This window comes from Apium graveolens, chromosome 9, assembly GCF_009905375.1.
Source record: "Apium graveolens cultivar Ventura chromosome 9, ASM990537v1, whole genome shotgun sequence".
In the NCBI taxonomy this organism is placed as follows: Eukaryota; Viridiplantae; Streptophyta; class Magnoliopsida; order Apiales; family Apiaceae; genus Apium; species Apium graveolens.
In genome coordinates, this window is record NC_133655.1 from 160,115,871 (window position 1) to 160,138,410 (window position 22,540).

At 36.5% G+C, this 22,540-nt stretch overlaps 1 long non-coding RNA gene across 1 annotated transcript; it reads left to right on the forward strand.

Moving 5' to 3' along the window:
* Positions 1 to 17,016: 17,016 nt before the first annotated feature.
* Positions 17,017 to 17,761, forward strand: LOC141684779 (uncharacterized). The gene is made up of 2 exons (XR_012560678.1): positions 17,017 to 17,056; positions 17,386 to 17,761. It is a non-coding gene; the product is annotated as an uncharacterized LOC141684779 (long non-coding RNA).
* Positions 17,762 to 22,540: the final 4,779 nt, after the last annotated feature.

Here is a 22,540-nt window from a genome sequence, read left to right on the forward strand (position 1 = left end):
ATATCTAGCACATTTATCCTCATTGGATTGAATAGTCACAGAACATTCAAAGCACTATCAGAGTATATAGATCCACATTAGATAACAATTAGCAATTAATGTATTACAATTTAAGCACAGATTACATGAAGATAAGACAATCTATAAACACTGATCATAAAGTCTGATGCATGAGAACAAAAACTAAGCAGATTTAGAGAAAGAACCTGAAACCATTCCAAGTTAATTTACCAGTCTTGTAAAAGTAGCTTCACATGGTGGTTTTGTGAAGATATTTGCTAGTTGTTGATCTGTTGGAACAAAATGCAATTCCACTGTACCTTTCATCACATGTTCCCTTATGAAATGGTACCTAATGCTGATGTGCTTTGTTATTGAGCGTTGAACTGGAATACCTGTAATAGCAATAGCACTTTGATTATCACAGTTTATAGGTATTTTAGAAAATTCTAACCCATAGTCCAGTAAATGATTCTTCATCCAAAGAATCTGTGCACAACAGCTTCCTGTAGCAATATATTCTGCTTCTGTAGTTGATGTGGAAATTGATTTCTGTTTCTTGCTAAACCAAGAAACCAATCTGCCTCCAAGAAATTGGCAGCTTCCACTAGTGTTTTTCTTGTCTATTTTGCATCCTACAAAATCTGCATCTTAGTAACCTATTAGCTTAAAATCTGATTCTCTAGGATACCACAATCCTAGATCAGTTGTACCCTTGAGGTACTTGAAAATTCTTTTCACAGCTATTAGATGAGGTTCTCTTGGATCAGCCAGAAATCTTGCACAAAGACAGGTAGCATACTTGATATCAGGTCTACTTGCAGTTAAATAGAGTAAAGAGCCAATCATACCTCTGTAGTTAGTAATATCTATTGATGAACCGGTATCTTTATCTAACTTGGTTGCAGTGGCCATGGGAGTGGATACAGTTGAACAATCTTGCATTCCAAATTTCTTCAGTAAATTTCTGGTGTACTTGGATTGATTGATAAAAGTACCTTCTTCATTTTGCTTGACTTGAAGTCCTAGAAAATAGCTAAGTTCTCCCATCATACTCATTTGATATATTGACTGCATTAGCTTTGCAAATCTTTCACAGAGCTTGGCATTTGTAGAACCAAATATGATATCATCAACATATATCTGTACCAAAAGTAAGGCATTTCCATGGTTGAGGTAGAACAGAGTTTTATCAATTGTACCTCTGTGAAATTCACTTTCCAGAAGAAATTGAGCTAAAGTCTCATACCATGCTCTTGGAGCTTGCTTAAGGCCATAAAGTGCTTTGTTTAATCTGTAGACATGATTTGGAAATTTTGGATCTTCAAATCCTGGAAGTTGTTCAACATATACCTCTTCTTCCAATTCTCCATTGAGAAAAGCACTTTTCACATCCATTTGAAAGACTTTAAACTTTTGTGAGCAGCATAAGCCAAAAAGATTCTTATGGTTTCTAATCTAGAAACTGGTGCAAATGTTTCATCATAATCAATACCCTCTTGTTGAGAGTATCCTTTAGCAACCAGCCTTGCTTTGTTCCTTGTAATTATGCCATCACTGTCAGTTTTATTTCTGAACACCCATTTTGTGCCAACAATAGATCTGTTCATTGGTCTTGGCACTAGGGTCCAAACTTTATTTCTTTCAAATTCATTCAACTCTTCCTGCATTGCTTGCACCCAATCAGCATCTTGAAGAACTTCTTCCACTTTCTTTGGTTCATTCTGAGATAGAAAAGAATGATAGAGACATCATTTGATGTTGCAGTTCTAGTTCTGACACCTGCTTCAGGATCTCCAATTATCAAGCCAGGTGTATGTGATTTAGTCCACTTCCTTGCAGATAGAAGTTGTTCTCTAGAACTGGATCCTCCCCCATGATCCATGTTGTCTTCATCAGCATTTTCTGATTCTCCCCCTGTAGTTATGCTCTCTAAAACTTTAGAATTTCAGTTGGATCCATCAGGATTTGAAGTATCAGAGTTTCCAGAATTATCAGAACTTGGCTAATCAGAACTTGATGAATCAGAACTTGAAGAGTCAGTGACAGGTTCTGATGCTTATTGAGAGTCTTGAGTTATGGTAGGATCTTCAGTTTGCTCCCCCTGGACAGGTGCATTTTCCATTGGAGTAGTTACCACAGTTTCAATGACATCAGAGTTTAACCCGTCTGAACTTACAGGATCAGGATTTAAACCATCAGAATTGAAAGGAATATGTCCTAAGTCCAATCATGTATTAGGATTTAGGAATAACTTTTTATGTAATCTGTTTTGATTTCATTGATATTAATAAAAGACTTGTTTTTATTACGGGCTCTATCTATTTAAGTGTTTAAATAAGATATACCATAGTTTAGAGTAAAGCTTTTTATGGATTATGATGAGATCATAATAGTGAGACCTAAAAGATGATAACTCTAAACTTAAATAGTTCTTGGTCGTAGGATTACTAACTGGTAATTAATAATCCGCAGAGATCGGTATAAACTATGCTTGCTTCATTATGAAGGATGTCTGTTCTCATAGACATTTGTGTGGTGACACTATAGCTAGTATGTAGGTGCTTATTATAGAATAAGTTCACTGAACATGACTCGCACAGCTGAACAACTGATGGAGTTCACTCACGTGTCAGCAGTTGTTCACAAAGTGATAGTTGTACAAGTATTTTTAGACATGAGGTCATCATAGTCATCTTGTGTACACTGAACTATGCTTTGGTTTAGTTCTTAGTCTTCAGGGACAATTATTAGGGCTCTACTAGGTATAGGAATTTGTACACGAAGATAGTGTATGATCAATATAGGATCTACCCCTTCCAGTGAAGGAAGCGAATGTTCAAGGCTGATCCACTTATGCTAGTTCAGGAATCACTGGCCAGAGTGAATGAAATTAGAAAGGAGTTTCTAATTTGCATAGAACTACGCATAGTAAATGGTAAGCAAGTGATTGAATTAGATAGGCTTGACACGAGATCCATGCCTTGTATTTAATCGGGACATTGTAGGGTAGAAGGAGTTTATTGTACGGTAACTATTCACTGAATAGGTTCTTGGTATTCTAAGCAGTGAATTCATATTATCCGGATAGTCGCGATATGCTGAGAAGTATCCCTCACGATGTAGAATAAATATGATTAATTAATTAATCATATTTAATAAATTAGAGAATTTATATAAATAATGATAAAATAGTTTTATTATTATTTATTTCTACTACCGGCTTAATATTGAACCTACAGGGTCACACCATAAAAAGAGAATGATTTAATGGTGGAGGAAATAATTAATAATGGATAATAATTATTTATTTATGAAATAAGTAATTAATTGGCAAATTTAATAATTGATTAAATAAGATTTAATTGATTATAAATTAATTAAGAAAAGTTCTTAATATTATTAATTAAGAATTTAATTTTTGGAAATTAAATTAAGAGAGAGAATTATTTCTAAGGTGTTTTGAAAAAGGAATAATAATTAAAAGGTCTTTTAATTATTAATGAGAATAATAAATGGGATAATAATAATAATATTTATGGGAAAAATTCAGCTGAAAATTTTGCCTATAAATACACTATTATAAACCCTATTTTTATTTTAAGAACCCCCAAAACCCAAAAGTTTTAGAAAACCAAATTCTCTCCACCTCCTCCTCCTCCTTAACGTCGTTTTCTTGGTGGATACCGGTGGAGTGCTTCACGTTTGAGGAGCAGCTGCTAAGGATCTCCAATCGTTGCTCTTGGATCGCATATTAAAGGTTAGTAATCGATCCCCTCGTTTTTACCTCGATTTATATGCTTTTATTTGGATTTTGTGTGTGTAAAAGTGTTTTACCATGCCCCCGCTGCGTTTAAAATCTAACATTGGTATCAGAGCATAGGTTGTATGCATATAGATCTGTGGTAAAAATTTCAGAATTTTATGTGCTTGTATGAATTAATTATGATTTTTACAAGTTATATCATGGATTAATTATGTCTGATGAAAAATCGTTTCTCAGAATAATTTTGAATGTTGATCTGGGTTCTACAAGTGTTGTAGATCGTCTGGGTATTTTTTTCATAATTTTATGATGTATAGATTTTTTATTATGAATTTTTGAAGTTCTTGTAATTAAAATTCGTAATTAAATAAGTAAATATATGTATATATAGTATATATATATATATATATGTGTGTGTGTTGTCTGCTATTACCTGTTGTGTGAAGAGAAGACACAGAAAAGGACGGCAGAAGCTGACATGCACGGCGTTCGAGGAAAAAGACGGCGGCTGCTGCGAGAAAGAAAAAAATAAAGGGTGTCGCGCATTCCGGGAATGCATTACACCCTGTGGCGCATTCACGGAATGCGTTACACCTTTTAATTGGTTAAAAGGGTTGTAACGCATCACCAGAATGCGTTACAGGGCTTGTAATGCGTTCCTGTAATGCGTTACAGCCCGACTGTCCAGATTAAAATTGATTTTCTGGGAGTTTCGTAACTCCGTTTTGGGCGTGCAATATACCGTTGGATTCATTTTTCCGAGACGGATCTAATGGAGTGATCAATTTTAGTTTATATAAAAGTTTTGAACTGTTTATATTTCCGGAAGTGTTTTAAAGCTGTTTTTAACTGTTTTAACTGCTTTTAAATGCTTCATGTGATACATAGAGATGTATAATGCTTAGAATAATGTGCTAGATGATATAACATGCCTACCTTGATGTTTATTCATGTTGATATATGTGATATATGCTTAGTTTATCATGCGATGATAGATTTAGGTGAACTTAAATGAACATAAGGCGTTTGTTAGACAACCTAGTATAGTGAAATTGTTTCATAACCTTAATAATAATATTATGAATACAATCATGAGATTCTTGTGTTTATGAAACACGTAATTGAATATGAATTTTCAATATGAGAGAAAGGATGATTCTGTCAACAACAGATTTCTATCTGTAAGAAAAGGTTATTAAATGACGCCTCTTGACAATGCTCCACCCGATCTGGGAATCATCTGATTATCGATTATTGATTTGAAATATTTAATTTAAAAGGAAGAATCTCTTTATAATATGATTATGATTGTAACGTAATATAATCCCTCTAAAATTAAATAATATCAAGTAGTAATTGGCCAATGACATAACGGGCTTGTGTCGGTCATAGCCTTCCAACATGATAGAAAGTAGTTCTTATTTTTAAATCATTGTCGTTTCGTGCCACAGCTGAGGGCTTTGATTTCGAAATAAGAAATACTTGTCTATTACATAGAGATGTGTACATTGAATAAGAATCTAAAGGTCGTTACGTGCCACAACCGTGGGCCTTTGGGGACTGATTTAATTGTACGGAATGTTGGGTTAGACTTGACTTAGAATATTGAGTTTGTCGTGCCACAGCCGTGACTCAATTATTCAAGAGGCTAAAGTTTAATTAGGGAATAACATTAGATGTAATTGACAAGAGTTGTCTGCCTATTGAACATTACATGGCGTTTCGTGCCACAGCCGGGGTTGTGTAATGGAATGTAGGATCCCTATTCCCACTAGCATTATGAATGCTTAATTTTTCACGTAGGGGGTTGAATAAATTAGATAAACTAGTGGGAGCCACTTATGAATAAAGACCCGATTCATATAGTGTTTTGAAATGAAATCGAATATTTTCTAAGTGTTGTTATGTGTTTATCATTTACAGATTTACTTTATACGTTATATCTTCTGCACTATCACTCAGGAGCATACTAGATGCTCACAAATTGACTGGTCCTAATTATGCTGACCGGCTTCGAAACTTGAGAATTGTTCTCAGGATTGAGAAGCTGGAATACGTGATTGACTCACCTAAGCCTACTGAACCTGCTAGTGATGCACATAATGATGAACATGTTGTGTATCGTAAGTGGGTAGATGATGCAAATGTTGCTCAATGCATCATGCTAGCTTCCATGAACATTGAGCTACAGAATCAACTTGAGCATATGGATGCTCACACTATCCTCATGCATCTACAAGAGTTGTATGATGTGGCAGGGAGGACAGCTCGATATGAGATATCGAAGGAGTTGTTCGGTTGTAGGATGTCTGAGGGATCATCTGTGAATGACCATGTACTTAAGATGATCAATTTGATTGAACGTCTTGGATAACTTGGTTTTGCCATGGATGGGGAGTTGAGCCAAGACTTGGTCTTGCAATCGCTTCCGAGTTCGTTCTCGCAGTTTATTGTGAACTTTCACATGAATAAGTTGGATGTCAGCCTGCCTGAACTCCACAACATGTTGAAGACTGCGGAATCGAATTTTCCCCCTAAGAAGAGTTATGTTCTTCTAATTGGTGAAGGTTCCAATCCTAAGAAAAGGAAGAGGAACTCTTCCAAGAAGAAGAAAGTAGGTGAATAAAAGTCGGTTCCACCAAAACCTGAAGACCCCAAGAGCAAAGTTGTTTGCTTTCACTGTAACAAGGTGGGGCACTGGAAGAGTAACTGCAAGGTTTACCTTGCAGAATTGAAGAAGAAGAAGGGTAGTGAGACTACCGCTTCTGATTCAGGTATGTTCATGATAGAAGTGAATATGTCATTAAATCAAATTTCTACTTGGGTATTAGATACCGCCTGTGGTTCTCATATCTGCAATTTGTTGCAGGGACCAAGGAGAAGTAGGACTCTTGAGGAAGAGGAGGTGATTCTACTGATGGGAAATGGAGCAAGAGTTGCTGCTGAAGATGTAGAATCATTTCATTTACATATGCCTACGGGCAAGACTATTGTTTTAAATAATTGTTATTTTGTTCCCTCGATTGTGAGGAATATTATTCCCATGTTAGACTTGGCTGGATTTTCATTTATTATTGAGAATAATGAATGTTCTATTCTTAGAGATAATATTCTTTATGGACGTGGTACTTTAAATAATGGTATGTATAAATGTGACATAATTTACTTCAGATTGCACAAACTAATAAAAGATAAGGGATGATGAAAATCTCACTTTATAGTGGCACTGCAGTCTCCATTTAGTAGACATGGAGAGAGGGCTGCAAATTTGCTAGGAATGGTACACACAGATGTATGTGGACCAATGTCTACGCAAGCCATGGGTGGATTTTCATACTTCATTACTTTCATAGATGATAGATCTGGATTCGGATATGTGTTTGATGAAACACAAGTCTGAAATTCTTGTTTGATTCCATGCTCTTTACAGAACTCTTCTATGATTGAATTCTTGAACTTAGTGCCATTATCACTTTGTATTATTTTGACAGAATCTTTGACCAATTTATCCAACTGTTTGACATGATCAGTTATAGTAGATGCAGTTTCATTCTTCTTATGCAAGAAATACACCCAAGTGTATCTTGTGAACTCATCCACTATAACCATAGCATATTTCTTCTTTGTAATAGACATGACATTGACTGGACCAAATAGATCAACATGATGTAGGTGATAAGGCTCAAGAATTGAGGATTCAGTTTTGCTCTTTAAAGAAGATTTTCTTTGTTTTGCCTTTTGACATGAATCGCAAAGGCCATCAGGAGCAAATACTGATTTTGGCAATCCTCTCACAAGATCTTTCCTTACAAGCACATTTATGTTGTAGAAATTTAAATGAGAGAGTCTTTTGTACCAATTCCAGCTTTCTTCAATTGATGCTCTACTCAACAGACAAATTGCGGAACCATCAGAACTTGTTGAAAGTCTGGCTTCATAAATGTTACCATGTCTTTAACCTTTCAGCAACACTTTGCATGTAGAATTGTTTACTATTTCACAGTGTTCTTCAAAGAAATCCACATGATAACCTCTGTCACAGATTTGACTCAAACTTAGCATATTGTATTTAAGTCCTGAGACAAGAGCTACTGTTCCAATGATGACATTTGCAAGATTGATATTTCCATATCCTAGAGTTTTTCCCATGTTGCCATCTCCATAAGAAACTCCTGGGCCAGCTTTCTCTACAAAATCTGATAGCAGGGCTTTATTTCCATTCATATGTCCTGAACATCCACTGTCCAACACTAGGATATTTTTCCTGTTGCCCTGCAATCACAAAGACCACTATTGGTTAGTTTTAAGGACCCAGACTTGCTTGGATCCTTTTGCCTTTTTAAGTTTGTCAGCATTTGCAGTGGATTTAGTTTCAGAGTTTATGCTAACATGTTATTTATCAGAATTTAAATCAGACTTTGCATCAGACTTTACACTAGAAGGAATAATAGTAACTTTCTTCAAAGAAGGTTTTATTTGATAATAATCATAGTACAAACTATGATATTGCTTACAAGTATAAATGGAATGCCATAAACTACCACAATGAAAACAAGGATTATGTGGCTTAAACTTAACAGACTGAATCTTAACCCCTGATTTAGGAGGTAAAGAGTTTATATATTTATTTTTCCTTTAAAAAGAAGCAAGATGGTTAGAGTTTCCACATTTATAACATTTCTTTCTAGGAGCATTAGGAACAGGCATATAATTATTGATTTTATTCACACCTTCCTTTCCATTCCTATTTTTCCTAGCTTTCTTTACCTTGTTGACATTCCTAATCTCTTTCAGATTATGCTTAAGCTGCTTCTTTGTCATTAAGCCAATGTTAACTTCAGTTGGTTTATCCTGTTTTATTTTGTCAAAAGTTGACTTTTCTTTGACTTCTGTCCTAGACTCTTTCATCTTTTCAGAATCAGACTTTACAGTTTTTGCTACAAACTTCACAGGATTTACCTTTGGCTTAGTAGTCTGTTTGACAACAATTTGTTCAGTTCCTTTTTCACTTTTATCATCTCCATAACCTAAGCTCTCTTTCCAGTTTCCACTACTTAATAAATTCTGAGTTGTTCTGCCAGAGTTAGTCCAAGTTCTGATAATCTCTCTTTCCTTTTCTAAGTCAGCTTTTAGAGATTCATTCAATTTTAACACTTCATCTCTAACATATAAAGCATCATCTTTTTCTTTCTTAGTTTGATGAAGAAAAACTAACTCCTTTTCTAAATAATCAATTCCTCTTTTTAAATGCAAGATTTTCAGATGTTAATCTTTCACATGTTAAAGTCTGATCTCTATAACTAATGAACATGGTTTTAAGATATAATCTCAACTCAGTAATATCATCAGTATGAAAAGCATAAGTTGTTTGAGGTACCTTTAATTCAGCAGTTTCAGGACTGCCATCAGCATTTGCCATCAAGACATAGTTCACCTCATGTTCAGAATCTGAAGTGTCTGTCCAGCTTTTCTTCTTTGTGACAAGTGCCTTACATTTGTCACTTTTTCCTTTCTTGTAGTCAGGAGATATGTGGCCTTTTTCACCACAATTATAGCATTTGACATTTGAGTTGTCTCCTCTGTCAGACTTTCCTTTACCTTCAGACTTTCTGAACCCTTTCTTATCAGAACTTCCACTTTTCCTGGAAAACTGCTTACCTTTTCTGAATTTTCTGTAGGCTATCTTTGTGATACCCTTCACCATAAGAGCACATAATTTCATCATCTCTTCATCATCATCCATTTTAGGTAAACTTTCAGTTTCTGAATAATCATCATCAGAATATAATGACTCTGAATCAGACTTTATGATGAGAGCCTTTCCTTTGCCCCTTTTTAAGGTAACAACTTTAGGAGATTCCTCCTCAGCTTTAAGAGCAACTGTCCTTGACTTTCTTCCATGCCTCTTGCTCCTTTGATCCATCTCAAGTTCATGAGTCTTGAGCATACCATAAATTTCATCAAAAGTAGTTTCAGTAAGGTCATAGTTGTCTCTTATGGTAGTAGACTTCAAATCCCAACTTTCAGGAAGAGCTAAAAGGAATTTTATATTTGAATCTTCAAGATCATATTCCTTGTCCACCAGTGACAGATCATTCAAGAGTTTGGCAAACCTGTCATATAAATCAGTTAATGACTCATCAGCCTTTGAGTCAAAGTGCTCATACTCTTGAGTGAGTATGGTCTTCATGTTCTTCTTGATTGCATTAGTTCCCTGACATCTTATCTCTAAAGCATCCCATATCTCCTTTGCAGTCTTGCAATGAATTACCCTGTTTGACATGACATTATCAATGGCACTATGCAGCAAATGCCTTACCCTTGCATCCTTGGCAATAGATGAGATGTCTTCAGCTGTGTACTCACCTTTCTCCTTTGGTATGGTCTTTGTTGGTTGATCAGCAACTACAACAGAGAGCTTGGTAGGCTTATGTGGTCCTTCATTAATTCTATCAAGGTATTCTGGATCTGTAGCTTCCAGAAACATAGCCATCTTTACTTTCCATATGGGATGCTCAGAAGGTCTCAGTATGGGAACCCTAATAGTCTCATATCGACTGTGGCTTTGTGTGTTTTGAGTTGCTTGAGTTTTGGTGGGTTTGGTTGGAGTTTGTGCTTCTTCAGACATGATTGTTTGGATCTTTACTGTATGTGTGTTAACAGATAATCTCTAATACCACTTGTTAGGTCACACAACACTGTAGAAGGGGGTTGAATATAGTGTTTATACAATCAAATCGATTTAACACAAGTATGTAACAAAGATTAAGTATATTGAATAAACTTTGTTACAATAAGAACTGTTGTTCTCTCTCAATGATGAACAAATATCACTAAGAGCTGCTAGGTTACAATGTATAATCTTCTCGATTATGATAACACATATAGTGTAAACCCTAAGTCTGTGTTTATATGGTACACATACAAGATAACTTCTAATTGATATGGAATATAATTCTGTCTCCTAAAATATATCAATCAGATATCTTTTACAAGTTTTCCAGTCTTCTAACTCTTTCCATGCATATCTTCTTTTATTTTAGTCTCGATCTTCTACTGTAAATCAGCTTCCTTCCTTATATGAAAGTCTTCCCGCACTTAAGTTCTGATATTAAGTCCTGATTTCAGTAAGTCCTGATATGTCCTGTTTGTTAAGATCTGAAAAACTAAACATGAATCATATTAGACATGACATCTCAAATATATCTAACAGACTACAAGGAGAATCTTAATATTGGAACTTTGAAAGAAAAGAAACTATCAGAGTAGAGGCACCATGAATCCTACGATGCGCCCCTTGATTGTCAAGGTGAGGCCCTAGGACATGAATGAGCTCCTCCATCTAAGGATATAATGTTATATCCTCAACAGTTATAAGTAAACTCTTCAAGGTTATCTCTCGTAAGGCGCGCCTTCATTGAAATACCCATGTCATCTTCCTCGACATTACAGACATGATTTATAAAGAAGCAAATAAAGTACAATGATCTTCCTAGTATGTCAAGAGTTTAGTTTCAGCGAACGCGCCCTCACATCCTCAATAATCTGAGTGAGTTTTCAGGACGCGCCTGGAGCATATCTGGCTCATATGTTAAGGCTTCTTCTTTTGAAATGATTATCAAGGTCATCTGTTTGTCTTTAGAAAAAAGAAAATATGAGAGTTGTATTAGAAACAAATGAGGAAGATGAAGCTACAAAGTATTTTTGACAGGTTGCACACTCGGGGGTAGGTCACCTCTCATTAGTTCTATGGTGTTACGTATTACCACATAAGTAAGATATATGGCTTTTCCTAAAAATCAGAGAGATGCTCAAAGTCAGGAAAACATCCATGTTTAAAAAAATGCTCAACTTCAAGAAAATATCTCTGAGAGTGAGATACCCTTTATCAGATACCACTTTGTGAGATACCTCACAGAGAGATATTTCAACAAGAGATAGTTTTTGCATCCCTTGAGCTTTGTTGAAGATAAAAGTCTTCTAAGAATATTAATCTTTAATTTAGTTTTGTTACATGAAGATTCTGTAGAAGACCCTTGTCGAGGTAGATGTTCCTCTTACAGAGGACGCGCCCTCCAAGGATGATTGCCCTTGTTGAGGTAGAGGACGTGCCCTCCAAGGATGAATACCCTTGTCGAGGTAGATGCGTCTCTTACTGAGGACACACCCTCCAATGATGATTCCCCTTGTCGAGGTAGATACTCCTCTTATAGAGGATGTGCCCTCCAAGGATGAATACCCTTGTCGAGGTAGATGCATCTCTTACTGAGGACGCACCCTCCAAGGATGATTTCCCTTGTCGAGGTGGATGCGTCTATGATAGAGGACGCGCCCTCCAAGAATGATTTCCCTTGTCGAGGTGGATGCGTCTCTGACAGAGGACGCGCCCTCCAAGGATGAATACCCTTGTCGAGGTAGATGCGTCTCTGACAGAGAATGCGCCCTCCAAGGATGATTTCCATTGTCGAGGTGGAGGTGTCTCTGACAGAGGACGCGCCCTTCAATGATGATTTCCCTTGTCGAGGTGGATGCGTCTCTGACAGAGGATGCGCCCTCCCAGGATGATTTCCCTTGTCGAGGTGGAGGCGTCTCTGACAGAGGACGTTCCCTCCAAGGATGAATACCCTTGTCGAGGTAGATGTGTCTCTTACAGAGGATGCGCCCTCCAAGGATGATTTCCCTTGTCGAGGTGGATGCGCCTCTTATAGAGGACGCTCCCTCCAAGGATGAATACCCTTGTCGAGGTAGATGCGTCTCTTACAGAGGACGCGCCCTCCAAGGATGATTTCCCTTGTCGAGGTGGATGCGCCTTTGACAGAGGACTCGCTCTCCAAGTATGATTTCCCTTGTCGAGGTGGATGCATCTCAGATAGAGGACGTTCCCTCCAAGGATGATTTCCCTTGTCGAGGTGGATGTGTCTCTTATAGAGGACGCGCCCTCCAAGGATGAATAGCCTTGTCAAGGTAGATGTTCCTCTTATAGAGGACGCGCCCTCCAAGAATGAATACCCTTATCAAGGTAGACGCGCCTTATATAAAGGACGCGCCCTCCAAGGATGAACACCTTTTTTGAGCAAAACGCCCCTCATAAAGAGGACGCGCCCTTTAATGATATTAATTATTTGAGGAAGACGTTGGCGCTATAAGGGCGCGCTTTTGAAAATAGATTATTGTAGAAGATCATAAAAGTTTTGACTTTGGTATGAATAAATGACTATTGATGGAAAAGACGAGAGCGGTGGTTTGGAGTTATGATTAGGCAAAAAAGCAAGAAATCAAATATGGAGTGGTATTGTGTCATCGGTGGAAGGATCACTCTCACCAACAAGGCACATCCGCCTTGCATCAAAGATTATGTATTATTTGAAGATCAGAGAGCTAGTCTTTTATTCTGGTCGTATTTTTCTTAGAGCGCACCCTCATATGATGACCTTTACAGTTTAATACGCGCCTATGAGAAACCAATATTAGGATGAATAAGTTGGAGAAAACTCTCAAATCTTTGTTAATGGATTATGTTTTCTCAAGGTATGTGAGGTGCACGCTTTTGTATGATTTTTCTTATTTCTTATGCCGAGTTAGCTCATGTAAGCTTAGAGAAGTGGTGCATAAGTGGTAAACCTCTCTAGACAAACCTATGTTATAGCCATAAAGAAGAGAAGTGGTAGAGGGTGACAGATGTTATGTTATGGGGTGTGAAGTTGTTGTATAGATTCATGACACGCGCATTCATCCAGGGCGCGCCCTATCATGTTCAAAGAAGAAATAGAGCAGGATGAAGAAAGAGGAATGAATAACTTCGTAAGGGCATACCCTCAATTTGTTAGAAGCTCATACAAATTTGTTCAAGTTTTTCAGGGGGTTGAAAATTTCAATCCCATTTTCAATAGCATATGGAATTTGGGGGTAGTTGTTATGCCCAAAATTTGGTATAAACCTATCGGGTCAAAACCGAGTCAATTGGGCAGAATTGGGATATTGGTGCCTAAAATTAAGGAAAAGATAAGGCATCTATTTTATCACGAAGGAAGAAGGCGCGCCCTAGAGATATGGGAAGCGCGTCTTTATGCATATAAGAAGAGCAATGTTGACGCCTTACATAATCAAGGCACGTCCTCGTTGGTGAAGGAGGTGCGCCCTATAGATGTATGAAGAATGAATTTTGAATGATTTCTTGAGTTGGCCCCTAACCTATATATATGTTAGGGTGCGCCCTCAATAAAGGAAGTGAATTTCAACATGTTATTTGGACGAGTTCATTGGATGTGTCAACGAGAGAAGGAGGTTATTATTACTAACATATTTGTTGCATGTACTCAATTGAAGAACTCCTTCCTGTAATGCAACCACAGGAAGGCGGTGTTCGTGGTCAGAGACCTCCAGGGATATGCCTGGACGAAAGGCCTCCTCCTGTAGTCAATGAGTGTCATTGGGGATGTGGGGTAAAATCTGGTGTGTGCTTTAAGAGCTCTGTCTCTTTAGTCAACAGGTGTCCTCGTTGGGAGACTTCGGAGTGTCCTGCACTTCGCACCCAAAAACTTGGGATCACTTGTCCTGCAATTTGGTAGGGGCTCCTTATTCGGGAATAAGGATACGTCCAACATTTGGGGTGAACCACGGCTATACCTGCGTCCACGAATTAGAGAAAAAGCTAGTAGCGGAGGGTTATCCTTGGCCAGGGAGATGTCTTATCTGTGAAGTCTCGAAGCCATGGACGAGCCTTGGGCCTTTGTGGTTGGGCCTCATCGGCGGACATTCCTAAAACTAGTAGAAGACGGTTTACAGTAGGTTTCCTACTGGGGCTCGGGACAAGAGATCCAAGCCCATTAGATTTCGTGTTCCCCAAGAACTACGTTGACTTGATTCCCTATAATAGGGATACGTAGGCAAATTGTAAGGGGTCGGAAGCGAGAGCCATAAGGAGCCACCACCAGCCCTAAGCAATCTCTGCCCCCAATTTATCACAACCACCACACTCCGCTTAGGCGCTCACTTTTCAGGCGAAGAACCATCATCGTAGATCTTGATTCCGGCGACGGACCTCAAACTTTGTTGATACCAAATTCCTCCGTCAACATTGATACCAAATTACTCCGTCAACATGCAGTAAAAAATTTTCAGGTGGAATACCTCAAAGCATGTCTGGAATAAATTTTCTTTCTTATTTAAATCTCTCAAGCAACAGCTTTTCGGGAAAAAATCCGTTAGGAATTCAGCTGCAGTCATTTAACTCGTCGATGTACGAGGGCAATGCAGGACTTTGTGGCTTGCCTCTCACAAAAAAAATGCCCCGGTGATGAAACAAGTGTCAAGGTAGATCCACAATCAGATGGAAGTGAAGTTGATGAAGACGAGAACGTGTATGAAAGATGGTTGTATGTAAGTGTGGCACATGGCTTCAGCACTAGCTTTTGGGGAATTTGTGGTACTTTGCTTGTTAACAGGCCTGTTGGAGTTGCTGACAAAACTGCTGACATCACTTAATCATTAAGTCAATATATATTATAATTATGTAGTGATTAGTTAGTTAATTAGTCAGTCAAGTAAGCAATCAGGTGTATATATATTGTTAGGCAGACATTACTTCTAGAGTAAGATTTGTAACAAACTATTATTCTGAATATACAACTTTTACTTGTTTTCTCTCATCTTCTTCTTCAAGCTGGTGTAGTACTGTTTCACATGGTATCAGAGCCTGCAACAATCAGATCCATGGGATAGATACAAAGTTTGCAGTGCTTATAAATCGGATTGGTTGTTCCGCATCGATCCGTACCGATCTCCTGTTTCTTGGTGTTTTTCGGTATGATTTTCGTTGAATCTCTCTCCCCTAAATCTCAATCTCTCTCAATCTCTCTCGATATATACAAATTCTTTTACTGATTATGATGTCTACTTTCTAAATCAACTTAGTGCATCATCATATCATAGTTACGCACAAAACTCTCTCTTGATTTCGTTCTCGTTCTCAATTGTTTCTTTGTTTGCGAGAGTGATATTGATCGAATAGTTTATCATCTTCAAAGTGTCGTTTCTTGACATTTTCTCTATGTATTACTTCAATTCAGTTACAGTTCTTGTTTTGTTTCATTGAGATCATTTTTCTGGTGAATAATCCCTATTTGTTCATCAAAACTCAATACTTAATGGCTGAATCGTCAAATAATCATGATCACAATGAGAATAATCAATCTCAATTCAATCAAGATAATCCTTTACATCTTCAGTCTTCGGATAGTCCTGGAATGAAGCTAGTTAGTGAGCCTTTTGATGGCACTGGTTTCAGCAATTGGAAACGATCGATAACTATTGCTCTTTCAGCAAGAAATAAACTAGGTTTTGTTGATGGATCTATTCCTAAACCACTCTCTACAGCACCTTCTTATAAAAGCTGGTCTAGATGCAATGACATGGTCATATCTTGGCTTCTTGGTGCGTTATCGAAGACAATTGGCCGTAGTGTCATATATTCAAACTCTGCTCATGAAATGTGGTTGGAATTAGAAGAACGATATGGTGTTTCCAGTGGTGCACAGTTATTTGGTCTTCATAAGGAACTGGCTGAGGTTTCTCAGGGAAATAGCAATGTAGCAGATTATTTTACGAAAATGAAGATGTTGTGGGATGATATAGATGCTTTGTGCTTAATTCCAGTATGTTCTTGTGGCTGCTCATGTGGTGCTTCTCAGAAATTATCCAAGTTTCAACAAGATCAGAGAATCATCCAATTCTTGATGGGCCTAAATGAAAGTTTCAATGTTATGAGGGGCTCTATTCTAATGCGGTCACCTCTTCCTTCTATTGGCCAAGTTTATAGTCTCTTACTTCAAGAGGAGACTCAGAGGGAGATACATTCTACTGGGCATTTTTTGCCAGATTCTGCTTCACTGAATGCATCCAAATCTTATGGTTCTGGAAACTATAATCAAGGAGGTAACAATAAAAGATTTCAGACTGATACCAAGAAATTGTTCTGCAATTACTGTAAGAAACAAGGACACATTATTGACAAATGTTATAAGTTGCATGGTTTTCCAGCTGACTTCAAATTTACCAAACCAAAACGGATGGTTGCAAATGTTGAGATGTCTGGACAGTCTACAGTCTCTTCAGAAAATGTTAATCCTGATAACATGTCTGGACCTAATCAATCTGCTGGAAGTTCTATTGTTACAGGGAATAATGGTTTCACTGGATTTACTCCTGAACTTTGCTCTCAGTTTATGCAATTCCTAAAATCTGCTCAGTCGTCTTCATCTGATATCAATGTTTCTTCAGCTAATTTTGCTGGTACCATTTCTAATCTCTCTTCTGTTGCTTGTTTTTCTGATTCTAACACTGCTAGCTGGATACTAGATAGTGGAGCGAGTGATCATATGTGTTTTCAAAAGAAATTATTCTCTTCTTTGACAAAATTATCATAACCCATCACTATATCGATGCCAAATGGTCAGATTATTAGTATTGATTTTGTTGGCAGTGTCCCAATCACTCCCGAAATAACACTCATTGAAGTTCTCTTTGTTCCACATTTTAAATATAATTTGCTCTCAATTAGCAAATTAGTTAAACTTCTGAATTGTGATGTCATATTCACTAAAGACAGTTGCTACTTGCAGGGCCATTCTCTGAGGAAGCCACTGGAAATTGGTGACTCTCAGAGGGGCCTTTACATGCTGCATTCTTCTCCTCCATTTTCTGCTGAATCTTCTTGTTTGTCAAATGCTTCTTTCACAACTGGGAACACTTCAGCCCTTGTCTGGCATTCAAGGCTGGGACATTTATCTCTCTCCAAGTTAAAAACTTTTTGTAATATAGATAATGCTAGTGTTTCTGCAATTTCAATGTGTGATATATGTGCTAAAGCAAGACAACATAAGCTTCCTTTTCCTCGCAGTACTATTCATTCCATTGCTCCATTTGAACTCATTCATGTAGACCTTTGGGGGCCATATTCAATTTCTACATATAATAAGAACAAATACTTCATTACCATTGTCGATGATTTTACACGTGCTACTTGGACGCATCTTCTTAGTTGCAAAAGTAGTGCGTTTGATATTATTAAACAATTTATAGCTTTAGTCTCTACTCAGTTTCATTGCAATGTCCAAAAGGTCCGGACAGACAATGCATTAGAATTGGGTCTCAGCAAATATGCTACAGAATTTTTCTTGTCCAAAGGGATTCTACATCAAACTTCCAGCTCACACACACCCCAGCAAAACGGTGTGGTGGAACGGAAGCACAAACATTTACTTGAAACCTCTCGTGCCTTGTTGTTTCAATCAAATTTACCTAAACATTTTTGGGGCGACTGTATTTTGACAGCAACCTATCTTATCAATCGTTTTCCCTCTAAAGTCCTAAATGGCTGTTCACCCTATGAAAAACTTTTTAACAGCAAGCCGTCTTATTCAAATCTTAAACCATTTGGGTGTTTGAGTTACGTTTGTACCACCAAAGTAAATAGAGATAAGCTGTCACCAAGAGCACTTCCTTGTGTATTTTTGGGGTATCCATACGGGAAAAAGGCTTATAAATTCCTAAGTCTTGACACAAAATCCATTATAATCTCACGAGATGTTGTTTTCCATGAAACAGTTTTTCCCTATGTCACACCACTGACTGCAAAGTTTATACCTCTGCCTATTCCAGAAAATGACATATCCTTACCCCATTCACACACCTCTTCATCTGATCATACTGAGCAATTTGAACACAATTCCTCAGTTATATCACATGATCAAACTGCTGATCAAACTATTGATCCTGACAATTCTTTCTTACCAGTTAGAAAATCATCTCGGTTTTCAAAACTTCCGGCATATCTAGGTGATTATGTACATTCATATCCACCAACTAATTGTAGTAATGCATGTTTTTGTACTCTTGCATCTTCTTGCACTCCTTCAACTTCCTATACTACTCATTCTTTATGCAATTCATCCACTGTTTTAACCCCAATATATAAACTTCCCCCATCAGAACCATCTTCTTTCCAAGATGCTATTAAATATCCTGAATGGCGACAGGCTATTGATGCTGAATTCACTGCCTTAGAGGCAAATAAAACATGGTCTCTTGTTAAGCTCCCTCCAGGAAAGAAACCTATATCTTGTAAGTGGGTATTCAAAGTTAAACAAAATTCTGATGGAACGATTGAGCGTTATAAAGCTCGTTTGGTTGTTCGTGGTTATACTCAAAAGGCAGGGATCGATTATACAGAAACTTTCTCACCAGTTGTTAAAATGACAACAATCAGGTGTTTGGTTGCTACTGCAGTAAAGAAAGGCTGAAACATGAGACATTTAGACGTTAACAACGCTTTTCTTCATGGAGATCTTGATGAAGACGTCTATATGATTCCTCCTCCAGGTTTAAACCATTCTGATACTTCACTAGTTTACAAACTGGATAAATCTTTATATGGTCTCAAACAGGCATCTCGGAATTGGAACACTAAGCTGAAGTCTACTCTGCTTACTAAAGGCTACTCTATTTCTGAGAATGATTCTTCATTATTTTATAAGAAACAAGGCGGTCTTGTTCTATACTTAGCTGTTTACGTTGATGATATTTTAGTTATTGGGGATGATCATGCTGAAATGACAGCTATAAAGACTTATCTAGATGAGGTTTTCAAAATTAAAGACCTGGGAAAGTTACACTATTTCTTGGGTTTAGAATTTGCAGAGGTTTCGAATGGAATGGTTGTGTCTCAACGAAAATTTACTTTGGATCTTTTGTCTGAATTTTCTTGTGACAATGCTAAACCAGTAACTACACCTTTAGATCTTACAATCAAACTGTTTCCTGATCAAGGAGATTTACTTACAGATTCATCAACATACAGAAGATTAATTGGCAAATTAAATTTTCTCACGAATACAAGACCAGATCTATCATTCTGTGTGCAACACTTGAGCCAGTTCATGTCTGCTCCTCGTCAACCACATTGGGAAGCTGCTCTTCACGTTCTTCGCTATCTCACTTACAATCCTGCTCAAGGACTTTTATTCACCAAGGACTCTTCCTATCAGCTTGAGGCATTCTGTGATGCAGACTGGGCTGCTTGTCCCAATTCAAGAAAATCTGTTAGTGGTTTTGTGGTGTTAATGGGTGGCAGTCTCATTTCTTGGAAGTCCAAGAAACAGCATACTGTCTCCCTGTCATCTGCCGAAGCAGAATATCGATCTTTACGACGCCTTACTTCAGAATTAGCCTGGTTGTCCCGATTGCTTCATGAACTCGACGTTCCTAATATCACACCAATTTCTGTTAAGTGTGATAACCAAGCTGCCATCTACATTGCTCGAAATCCTGTCTATCATGAACGCACAAAACACATTGAGCTGGACTGTCATTTTGTGCGTTCGAAACTTTCTGCTGGACTGATTTCATTATCTTTTACTCCATCTCGAACTCAGTTGGCTGATGTACTTACCAAACCATTATCTGGTCTGCAACACAACGATCTTCTTAGCAAGTTGGGTGTGCATTCTACACCCTCCAACTTGAGGGGGGGTGTTGGAGTTGCTGACAAAACTGCTGACATCACTTAATCATTAAGTCAATATATATTATAATTATGTAGTGATTAGTTAGTTAATTAGTCAGTCAAGTAAGCAATCAGGTGTATATATATTGTTAGGCAGACATTACTTCTAGAGTAAGATTTGTAACAAACTATTATTCTGAATATACAACTTTTACTTGTTTTCTCTCATCTTCTTCTTCAAGCTGGTGTAGTACTGTTTCACCCTGGAGAAATGTATATTTCTTGTTTTTAACCAAGCTTAAGGATCAACTTTATGTGTTCATTGATGTGCGCATTGCCAGACTGAAGTCAAGGTTCCAAGGTTAAAAAGTACGGGCTTTGACCGGCTAGGGTTTTTCGAGTTTTGACTTTGACCAGGTTGGGCCGGGCGGGCCTTTCTGAAAATGTCAGAGCCCGTTTAGGCCCTCGAGACGGGCCAAATCGGGTTTTTTTGGGTCGGACAGGGCTTTTTTTTTTAATTTAAATCGGATCGAGTTTTATTAGAGATTCTGAAGACTACATATGTTAGCAACTAGATCATCGTAAAAATGTATTAGTTCACATGAAATATTTTATAAAAATATTACTTCGTTGAAAATAATAAAATTCAGAAAAAAATAAACATGTTTATAGAATAACATGTTTTATCATTATTATCCAAATATATATAGTGTATTTACTTTATCTTCTTTCATTATTTATGCAATGAAGTATATACATAATATTATTAATCATAAATATGTAAATATATATGTGTTTAAAGTATAATTTATATTTATAATAAATGTGAATTCATAAATATATTAGAATAATCAGATTTTAATCGGACTTTTAATCAGGCCAGGCCAGGCCGGACTTTGCCTAAAAATATAGGGTCCGTCAAGGCCTAAGCCCAGGTCGGGACCGGGTTTGATCGGGTTTTGCCCGATCGTGCCGGGTCAGATTTTCGGGTCCGGGCTTGTTGTGCATCTCAAATTTGAAATAACATGGTTATACAATATTTCATTCTTTATTGTTTAGTAGTACTAGTACCATTTTCATTATCATATCATGTTACTTTTGAATTTTTAAAGGTACTAACTTAAACCCCTGCGATACACGCATTATTTTTAATATTATTTTTTTTTAAATAAATTTAACTTGAATTAAAAATTTTAAGTTATGATTTTTTTTCATTTTAATAATATAATTTGATAAAAAATATAAATATACACATGCGTATCAGTTAGTGATATTTTTAAATGAATGATATTTCAGTTCTGAAAAATAATATTAATGATAAAATATATAATTTTATTGATATGTATAGGTATGTTTATAAAAGATTATTATGTTTTAGTTAAAAGGTAAATTTAGTTTGATTTAACTCAGATAAATAGTATACATTATTTTGTATTAGTTTAAGACTCATTATGTCGGCTCAATCCAAATAATTATATTTAAATCTATTTTAGTCTCAGTGATTAAATTTTTATGTAACCCGCATAAATTTACATGTTATTTTGTTTATTTGTTATAATTATTTTCTTATTTTAATTTTGCTTTATCTTGGATCAATTATATAAACTTTTTTAATGATTGAAACATATATAATTTTATTGATATATATAGGTACGTTTACAATAGATAAATATATTTTAGTTAAAGGTAAATTTAGTTTGATTTAGCCCTCATCAATATTATACATTATTTTATATTGGTGTAAGACTCATTATACCAACCTAATTCAAATAATTATATTTAGATTTATTTTTGTTGAATTTATTTAAATTCGGAATCAATCTAAATTTTTTATGTTAGCGCGAATAAAATTACATATTACATAGCTTCCCAAATGTTTATATTAATTTGTATTAGTTCAATGCTACTATACCGACTAACAAATTATCCCTAATTTTGTTTTAATAAAATAGTATGTATACTATAGACTAGCAAAAATCTCGTAATTGTACAAACCCAAACATTGTAGAGACAGACCGACTATCAAACTTTTATATCTATCAACAAATTAGGTAGACTTAATTTTATTTAAACCCAGATGAACATTATAAAATTTACCTTCAGTTTGAATTTAATTTTGGTTTTAGCGCATATCAATACTATTCACTATTTTGTTTTATTCGCAGGCTCGTTAATCAACCAAATACAGCCGCAAATCCAACTAATATGTTAGATTATTTTAATTTTTATTTAAGATCGTATGAGTGGAATAATTTTGTTTAGTCCTGATGAAT